This window comes from Octopus bimaculoides, chromosome 12 (assembly GCF_001194135.2).
Source record: "Octopus bimaculoides isolate UCB-OBI-ISO-001 chromosome 12, ASM119413v2, whole genome shotgun sequence".
NCBI lineage: Eukaryota > Metazoa > Mollusca > Cephalopoda > Octopoda > Octopodidae > Octopus > Octopus bimaculoides.
In genome coordinates, this window is record NC_068992.1 from 31,677,123 (window position 1) to 31,687,313 (window position 10,191).

Sequence of the window (10,191 nt, forward strand, 5' to 3'; positions counted from 1 at the left end):
AATAATATGACAAAACAGAGGAAGGGAGTAAAAGAATAAGGAGATGGAATGGAGATTCTGTTATTGAACATTGATATGTTTCCGTCTTTTTCTTGGGATGTCTACTACATCGGGATTTTTAACCCACATTGATATACGGAGGATTGCACCTACGAAATCATGCTCTTGTTTCTATAACTTCGGAATGTTGAACTATGAACTTTTATGCTTCTTTTTTCTTCTATCTTTCCATCTCCTTATTCATTTTCTCCCTTCCTCTATGTTGTCGATGACGGAATATCTCATATTCAGAGATATTCCAGAAACAGCTGTAAACTCTTTCTTCCTATAATAATATTGTGCATGACTTCAGAAGTTTGCCTTGCCTTGATGTTTGACGTCCTGTTTAACAATTAAATATCCGCTGCATCGGAAATCTGCAATGGTTCAATTACTACCGTCTCGGCTATAACCGTGGAGCACCAGTAATCCGTTACAGCACTTACCTAGCGTACCTAATCGTTTAGATCACCTGTGAACAAAACATCCATACTTGTGTGTATATAAAAAGCAGAGCTAGACAGAAGCGGTATTAGAACATATCAACTAAATAGTAAGAAGAGAATGTTATAATATAAATGGTAAAGCCATGGCAAATAAAATCTTTTTTAAATGCATAAATAGCCAATGCATCCACCGTAAGGCAAGAGAAACCACCTGTTCTTTGTTAGGGCAAAGTTAGTTTGTTAGTCCAAATCCATGTAAATTTTTTTTAAATGCCTGCAATTCAGCTATGTTTCTTGTCAACTTACCTGAAAATAAAACAAACTTTGAATTTTGCTACTCTAATAACCCAATTGTAATATCTGAATGCAGAAACTTTTGTCAATTTATCCCAAGAAAGATAATCTGAATTCTGCTACTCTTAATATTGAATTAAAATTAAAACGCAAGCAAAAATCTTTTAAATCTACAGAAGTTCTCACGACTTTGGTTGTAGTAATGCTTTGCTGTCGTTCATTAAATAAAATTCCTCCTCGCATAATGATTGTACTTTCATTTTGTGATAGACAATTATCAGGCCGAAAATGCCGGCTTCTAAATCCTTTTTTGTGATTAGGTGAAAATGATTAAGCTTTTAACGTCAGTAACATTTTTCTGCAATGAATGTGTATGTACGTATGTATGTATATGTATGTATGCATGTATGCATGCATTACTTATGTGTATGTATGTATGTCTGTCTGTCTGTGTGCAAGTACTTATTCACGGTTGACAACAGAAAATAGAGCACATGTCATCAATTGTTGTCAACATACTTCTCTCTCAATAAAGCTACGTTTTCGTCACACTCATCTTTGTTTCCTTTTATGAGCGCTTGAAATATTACTAATGTGTATGTGCGCGTGCGTGTGTGCGTGTGTATCGTTTGTGTGTATGTGTGTTTATGAAGGGATGTATGCAGCGTTACCTGTATATCCCTGAAGTCAATTTCAGGCGTTATTCTCCCCCTTTTTGAAATCACATATTTGAAATCTCCACTTTTTGCTATTATTATTATATTTTTGCTACTGAACCAAAGTTCAAATTTTGTAGCTGAAAACGTAGCTTAGAATGTGACCAATGTAAAAATATAAACATCTAATTTAGTTCAAAACTTAGGGGCAAAGACAAGAAATGGTTGCGAGTGAGGGAATGTTGACCTTAAGCATATTATTGACACACTAGCGTGTGTGAGTAATATTCTAATCCATAATAATGTTGGCAGATTTATTGCATCACTACATGCAGCCGTGTGGATGCATTTAACATATGATGAGACAAGCCTCCTCATCAGGGCACAAAAGATCTAGCATGGTGAGTGTGCGGTGTGTGCGTGCGTGTGTGTGAGTTTGTGTATGTGTATGTCCATATGCTTCTTATGTGTGTATGTATGTATGTATACACGCACACACACACATATATATATATACATACACACACACATACACACACACACACACACACACACACACACACACACACACATATATATATATATATATATATATATATATATACATACATATACATGCATTCATGCATGCACATAGTTTCTTTGACACAAAATTTGGTTAGTTCATTGATCCACAAGAAAACTCATCGATTTCACATGAAGAATATTTATAATTTCAATACCCAAATCATTGATCTTCTATGACGTAAATAGCAGCGATGTTAGTAGTGCTTCTGTAAATGATTCCTCGTATATTCTTGAAAAAAAAAATTGGCGATGTTCTGTCATTATCATGGGTGGTATTGATCTTGCACACTGATGAATTATAATTTTTGGGTTTCTATTTACAAAGATAAAAGTATCGTCGTTACTTGTCTAAAAGAGTTAACTGTTCTACAGTATTGAAAAAACAAACAGCAACTCATGTCTATTACATGTCCAAATGACGTTATAAATATTCATATCGTCGACGAACAGGACTTTAAAGTCATATGCTGCACGAACTCACGACAGATATTCGGATAACCTGTATATTTTCTTAAAAAAGTTCATTTGCACATTCCATGCATTCTTCTTACTTTTCTTATGCCGATATTTAAATACCTATTCCCTTCTGTCCGTACTAATTAAAGATTTAGAGATTGGAATAAAATAATTTGTAAGTATATGGATGTATAATGTAGCATAGTATTTGTGTTTCTGCATAAATGCGTATATCAACGTGACAAATGATAATGTTCGACAAATAACATATGAAATAAAATGCTACGACAAAATGATGAATACATAAAGTAAAGAATTTCATGTGCAAATAATTAGAGAGAGAGATAGTTTAAAATGTATAATTTTTACACGTGATTTCAGTGACAATCCAATAGTAATTAATATATATGTTTTCAGTCTAGTTTGGATTATTTGCCATCTTATTTCAATTCTTTGCCACCAAATTTCAATTCTTTGCCATCAAATTTCAATTCTTTGCAATCAAATTTCAATTCTTTGCTTTCAAATTTGATTGCAAAGAATTCAAATTTGGTGGCAAAGAATCCAAACTAGATCGAAAACATCTAAAAAAATTTATTTGTACAATTTTTCTTTATACGTCAATCTATGGAGATCCCACGAAAAAAGTCATACAAGATTTCTAATGTGATAATTACGTAGCAGTGCGCCAAAGTAATTTCAAATTGTCACAGATACACATGTAAACATGCTGTAAGTAATTAAAGGTGCATCAGCGACGAGGATATATTTTAAATATAATTACTTACAACGTGTTTATATAGAATATATATATATGTGTGTGTGTGTGTGTGTGTGTGTGTGTGTGTGTGTGTGTGTGTGTGTGTGTGTGTGTGTGTGTGTGTGTGTGTGTGTTTCCATTGTGCGATTCAGGACATCAAGTTAAGTAGGACGTGAGACAAACTCTGTTATATTTGAATACAGGTGTCTGGAAAGAATATGCACAATAGTACGCAGACACAATGATTTTATCAGAATATAATTATGTCTGTTGACATTATTGCATCAGTCTCTTATGCCGAATCGCTAAGTTGCGAGAACATAAACTCAAAAACATCGGTTGTCAACCGATAGTTGGAGGACAAACACATACACACAATCATACACACAAACATATATATATATACGTATACGACGGTCTTCTTTCAGTTTCCGTCTACCAAGTTCATTCACAAAGCTTTGGTCGGCCCGAGGCTATTGTAGAAAACACTTGCATAAGGTGCTACGCCGTGGAACTGCACCAGGAACCATGTGATTGGTAAACAAGCTACTTACCACACCACCACACCTGCGCTTATATAGATTATATATATATATATATATATATACCCGTGGAAGGGATAAGAATATCTGTTTTACCGGTGTAAATTACATATGTTAACACTGCACATGCATATGCAAGCATACTGTGCGCATAGGATACAGGCAATAACAAAATAAAGTAGGAATCAAATTGAAATTAAGCAGAAAATGGAGAAAACCCTTGAATAACAAGCAAATTGTTTAACATTATTATTTTTTAATACAACTCTTTATCATATCTAATAAATATATAAATATTATCGTATTATCATTGTTATCGATAATAGTTTTAAACACATTTGCAACAAATTACAGTGACAACTGCGATAACAATAACAGTAACAACAACAACAAATATGCAAACATTTGAATTACTTTCTATCAACTGAGATATCACCACGACACAAATCATGTAAAGAGGGTATTCTTTGTCTATGCTGTGCTGAAATCTTTCTATGTGGTACATTAATTTTTTACTGCTCCAGAAGACGCAGTTATTTAGATTAATTTGACAACAAAACAAGATGTTTCTTTTCTTATAATTTTCCGACGGCTACTGAAATTAGAACAAAATTAATGTAGTCAAAACAAACAGGAAATGCAACAGCTCATATCTTGTAGCTCATATATTGACGTGGCACCCAGCATATTTTAGTTTATGAATGATGTACTATAACTTATGATAGTAGAACAAGTATTATTCAGTTGTTCTCTTAAAGTATTTGAAAGATTACCTTATTGTGCAGTAACATTGTAATTTGCAGAATATAGATATATCCCTTTTATGCGTATAGATTTTATTACAGGCACCTTCTATGGATTTCAAATTTTAGCACAAGGCTACCGATTTCCGCGAGCCCAGTGCTCAACTGGTACTTATTTTGTCAACCTCGAAAAGGATCAAAGCCAAAGTCGACCTCGCGGGAATTTGAACTCAGCTCTTAAAGCGAGACACCACTAAGCATTTTCTCCGGCGTGTTAACGGTTCTGCCTTCTCACTGTCTTACAGCCTTTATTTATTAACAGCCCGTTTCCATTTAGTTTATCCGAAACCATATTATATTAGTGAGTGGGTCCATTACTTTAAATATCATTTGTTAGACATTAAATATTCATTTCACCTATTTGAACAAGACATGAAATTTTTAGAAAAGTGACATGTTAATTATAACGATCTTAGATTTCAACTGGTATTTATTGACCCCGAAAGTTTGAATTGCAAAGTAAACAGTCTAAATTTGAACTCAGAATGTAAAAGTAGAGGTTATGGCGCTAAGCATTATGTCTGATGGATAAAGATACTGCCAACATGCCAAATAATGAAGAGACAATGTCAAACAGAATTGACAAAAATCATATTTTTGTATCACACAGCATATTCACCGAGTTAGGTCCGCCATTTTAATAATAATTTTCTTTTTCTAGTATAGTCACAAGATAATTATTCATCTTCAATAATAAAGAAGTAATGCCGACCATTGCTGTTACAATCATCCGTTGACCACATTATTCAATTATACACTTCTTAAAACTACCTGACGTAGTGCATCACTAGCAAGATATGCACTTGAATGGGTGAGTTTACCAGCCATCAAATTCTTATTATCAGTATGTACTTGTAATTGGACATGTTCATGTCGTCTAGAGAACAAGTACAATGTATAGGAAGTCGTAAACCGGACTAAAATTATATTCTTCCTGAAATAGTTTCTATAAAATTTCGATTCATACTTTTTAATTTACCATTCTATGTGGTATGGCTTCTAACGTATTCTCTTAGTTGATATTCTCAATTTTCTGGTGCTATCATATATGAGCATTACACTTTATATTTCTTCATGTTCATCTTGGCCTCACGTAGCACAGGATAGTCAAGTCTTGAAGTGTAAAAAATTTATGCTACGACGCAAACAAATATTATACCAACCATTTGCTGAAACATGTACCCTATATAAGAGGTCTTTGTTCTTGAGCGTCTCACATTTTCATAGTTATTTTCATTGAGCAATGTTTAATCGATTAATTCCAACTTCTTAAAATGGTGATTGAAATTCCAGTCCAACCGAAGTCTTACTCAGCCATGAAAGACGTAAAATATCAAAATAAATTTCTATATTTGTGCGAAACACAAAATAATTTTCCATCACCTATAAAGTTATTAATATCAAAATTGTAAAATGTTAAATGCGAATACTATGAACCTATTTTCAACAAAGTAAACCAAACTGTACATATATATGTGGAAATGCTACAAGCGTTAAAAACGATAAGTAATTGTAGCTTCAATTTATGATCTCCAATACATAACTTTGCAACGAATGTACCGATGGAAACATTATCCACATATTCAATCATATGCTACCCACCACTTTATATATATATATATATATATATATATAGGATATGCGCAATGGTGGTATCAATTAGACCCAGAGGTTTCAGGTAATGTTGAGTAAGTGCTATGCATAGACAACAGTTAAGCTCCACGTTCGGTGGTTATGCGAATAAGGGGTCCAACGTAGGTCATATATCAGAGTGTGAATATAAGGATTTCCTTTTCGTAATGAGACAAAAAAACCGAGGCTTTGTATGATATAGAACATTTATAAATAGAATGTCTTACAGCTGTTTCCAGGATATTTGTTATATCCCTTCATCGGAGACCGTGTGTGAGGATGGTTAAGAAATAGTTAGTTTAGTTAAAATAGAAAATAGAGAGTGAATGTAGGGATATTGTATTTGTAAATCCATTGTTTAGGCACAATGGTATACATAAAAGATTCCAATACCTTGTGAGTAAAATCCAATTGTTTTTAAGATTGGTCATTGCCTTTGTAAATCCATTGTTAAGATTCCGATATCCTATGAGTAAAATTCAACAGTCCTTGAAATTCGTCATTCCAAATACAGATTTTATACACAATGTATTTCCTTTTCATTTTTTCCTTCCCTCTTTCTTTCTGACTTTTTTCTGATTTTTTTTCTATCTTTTTTCTTTTAGTCTGTTATAAAATTGAAGCTTAAAGAATGATGATGTCATTCCATCAACTTGTGGACGCTGGTTGCTCTCGTTCATACATTAAATTTAAATTTCTATAATTTTGAATTCTTATCACTTCTTATTTTGAACTCGACGAAGACAGACTTACTGATGAAAAATCGGTCGACCAATAAAATACCCATTACAATCGAATCGCACTCTTCTTCTTAAATGTTTACCATTGTGAGGAGTAACGGCATTCCTTTTAAGATATAATATAATAATAATAATAATGATGATGATGATGATGATGATGATGATGATGATGATGATGATGATGATGATGATGATGATAATAATAATAATAATAATAATAATAATAATAATAATAATAATAATAATAATAATAATAATAATAAGAAGAAGAAGAAGAAGAAGAAGAAGAAGAAGAAGAAGAAGAACCATGGTAGGATAACCCTGAATTTTATGAAATGGTTGATTTATGATTAACACTCCACACTATGCAACACTCCTCCAAACTCGTACAAGAAGAACCTTATGCAGTAAATAACCAATACATTTAATGAAGCCCACATCATGTGCCATAAAAGCCCGATACCCTACAGAAGAATACATCCTTTACTGCACAAACAACTCACAATGCAAAACCTAACAGAACTAAAGACTCAAACCAAACCCTATCTCGAGACATGCTCATAGAATACAATATACCCCACAAAAAAAATACACACCTCACCAGCGGAAAGAGCGCAGCAAGTAATGTAATAGAAAGATGCTTGAAACTTTCAGGCGTTGAATTTTGTTTGTCATGATGACAATGGTGACAAACATTACCTTACCTCAGATTATGAGGAACAGGAATTTGCCAAGAAACTCTGCTTGTGACATCGAAAATGAGGTTCGTCATTTAAGAGAAAGCCTCACGCTCGGCAGTGGCTCAGTAAAGATGCAGACTGACCCCAACTGTTCTCCAAAGACAGCATCAAAAGATAATAGAATAAGGAGAAGGAAGTGGACCCAAGAAAAATTAGAGTGGTGATGCAGTGCTACTTAGAGAATGAACCTAAAAAAAGAATACGAATGTTAATATTTTGGGCAGAAGAGGGTACATTTAAAGTGACTGAGCAGAGGCTAGTAGATCAAATTAATGCTATTAGGAGAAGAAACTGCATGACAAAATTGCATATAGAAAAGATCACAAGGGTACTGGAAAGTAAAGATCAGGCAGTAGGAAAGACAAACAGAAATTAAGAAATACAGCTCAAACCAGAAAAGAAACTGAACAAGAAATTAATATAAGAGCTACCAATAAGGAAGGGACAACTGGCACCAGCAATTTAGATGACTTAAGTTAAGATGATCAACAGATTTTAGATGGGTTGGGAAATAGATGTGTAAAGAAGAAAAAGATTGCCAGCTTTAAAAAGTACCAACAAAAGTATTTTCTGTTATCAGTTGGATAGATACTAAGAAAATAGGATACACCAATTTATTGATGTACACAGGATAGATAGTAGTAAATAGAAAATTAGATTTTTCACAAGGAACGGTCAGAAAGGAGCAACTGTAAAAAAGGCGATTACAAAAGAAAGTGAAGTCTTTTAAACAAGATCTAAGTAGAGTAGAAGCCTGAAAACTGAACAAATTGGGAAAAATAAGATGCAACTCTCCTCTTGAGAAAAAATTCTTAGTCAGAGAGAAAAGATTTGGGAGAGTAATAGAAGATCTATCAAAACACCGAACACAGCACCTGAATAACTCTGGACCCCTAAAACAACTGAAGCGGTTACTCAGGCACATCAAAAACTAAGCAACTTGAAGAGACCTAGGCACGACAAGATACCCAAATACCTCAGAGGAACACATAAAAAGCTGAGACATTTAATGAAATAAAAGCAGAGCTAGAGAAAATACTTGAATGTCTCCCCACACTTTACAAAGCTTTAACTGCAATAAAATGAGCAGAGAATGAACAAATATCTGCAAGAAAGCAACCTATTTCCAGAAAAGCAGAAGGGATTCTGCAAGGGCGCATACGGCAGTAAAGCTCGGCCACTGATCAATAAAACCCTAAATAAAGACAGCTGCAGAAAGAAGACGGATCGAAGTATGGCCTGGATCGATTACCGAGCGGCGTTTGATAGCATTACCCACACAAGGACCCTAAAAAAACTAGTCATGAACAGGTTAGCACCAATAATCATAAAATATATAAAACGTTCCATGAATAAATGGCAGGCGGTGCTACAGCTCCAGACAAAAGAGGGGCTCATAAAAACCAAATGCATACCTATTAGAAGATGAATATACCAGGGAGACACCTTCATTCTACTCCGTTACTGCTTGTCACTGACAAATAATGACAGGATTTAGGATGCATCACCCGAAATCTGAAATAGAAAGATTATATGTACGACGTATCTAAAACGGTAGCGACCTTATACAGCTAAACAACTATTACAAAATAATCATTATAGAACTACAGACAAAAATACTTCAAAAGCAATGAAAACTAATAGAAATAGCCACAAAACACCAACAAGATGAAAAACGGTTTTCAGTCATGAAGGAAGCTAATAAATCCAAAAATGAAATCCTAATATCTAACTAACAACTATGAAGAAAAAGAAGAAAGAACAAAAGCTAGAAAGCAAGTGAAATCCAAACTGAAATTGGATCATGATAAAACGATAGCAAGAAACTCCCTTTCATGTCAAATGCTGATTTAAACTAAACAGAAAAGAAATAGACAAAGCAAAATTCCAACACTTGCCGAGGAGCTTAGGACTGAAAACAGAGACTGGAGGATATTTAATTGCAGTACAAGATCAAAGCCTTCTCTCCAGAAATTAACAAAAACCTGCAACGAAAACAAATATGCACGAAACTGTAGAATATGTCGAGATGATGGCGAAGACATAATAAATCATATTGTCACCGGCTACCCAGTCCTGACTAAGAAGGAACATATTCACAGACAAGACAGAGTTGGGAACTATATACAATAGAAGCTATGCCAACACTATGGAATAACAAGCTTAGGACTTAAATAAAAATACTACTACTACTACTACTACTACTACTACTACTACTACTACTACTACTACTACTACTATTACTACTACTACTACTACTACTACTACTACTACTACTACTACTACTACTAATAATAATAATAATAATAATAATAATAATAATAATATGCTAAAAACGACAAAGAGCTACAAACACTACTACAGACAGTACACGGCTTTACCAAGGAAATAGATATGAAATTCGGATTAGAAAAATGTGCCAAAGCAACCCTGAAAAGAGGAAAATTAGTTAAAAGCAGCAATATAACACTTGATAAAGCCAATGAAATAAGAGATCTAGACGAAAGCCAACCATA